Here is a 1,055-nt window from a genome sequence, read left to right as displayed (position 1 = left end):
ACACACGCCCTATCATCTACACTAACTTGGGCAACACCGAGAAGACTTTCTCCTGACTCCTAGAGCCTCACCTGCAAGACAGGAAAGACCAGGAAGAGATTGGCTAACGCTAGAATGTCCCATCCTCTCAGAGTTAACACCACCCTGAAAATGTAGACACTGAGACAATCTGAGGAAATTCCAGATCTAAAATTCTATTAATTTGTAAATTCTCCCATAGGAAGATTTGCTAGGGGTTTTTTTATTATAGTAAAATATACATAACTTTATCACTTTCATCATTTGAAATGTACAGTTCAGTGTTATTAAGTATTTACATCGTTGTGTGCTTATTTTTTAATCAGTTAAAATGCCAAGGAGATCTATGTATAGCAAGATGTGCCGTATTAGTAGGCAAATTACTGCAGGAAATTTAGGCTATTTCTTTGGCTGAAACACGCCATCCAATGCCATCATCAACAAACCAGATAGACTGTTTTCCAGAAATGACTTCATGAATACATGATTGTTTAGCAACCATGCACACACAATAGTATACACAGGCCATTTGTAGATAGTGCCTAAGTAGGAAACAATCTACCTGAATTGATTCTCCTGTTTATGTATACATGCTTTATGTGTCAAAATTATAAATGCCCACATTGTTTTTTAAATAATAAACGCTGCTGAAATCCACTCTCCAGCCCTTTTTCTGTATGGTCTTTATTCACTTCGTAGTCCACACTCTTTAGCTAGGACCACAATTGAGCCCTGGCTTACTTTTCCAACCTGACCTCACATCAGTTTCCTAAACATTGAACAAAACAGAATCACTCATGTTCACTCACTGGGCCCCATTCATGCCACTCACTTTCCTGACTCTGTGATTTAGATCAATCTGCAGCTTGAGTGCAAAATGCTTTCCTCACCCATCCCTGCATTTCCAAATTCCACCCATCCTTTTAGGCCTCTTCTCTGATGAGCTTCCATAGCACTTTCTCTGCACACCTTGCTAACACACCTATTACGTATTGCCTCATATTACACTTACTTAAATAGATGATTCATCTGCCCTA

This window comes from Hipposideros armiger, unplaced genomic scaffold (genome assembly GCF_001890085.2).
Source record: "Hipposideros armiger isolate ML-2016 unplaced genomic scaffold, ASM189008v1 scaffold_656, whole genome shotgun sequence".
In the NCBI taxonomy this organism is placed as follows: Eukaryota; Metazoa; Chordata; class Mammalia; order Chiroptera; family Hipposideridae; genus Hipposideros; species Hipposideros armiger.
Note: the sequence above shows the minus strand (reverse complement) of the source record.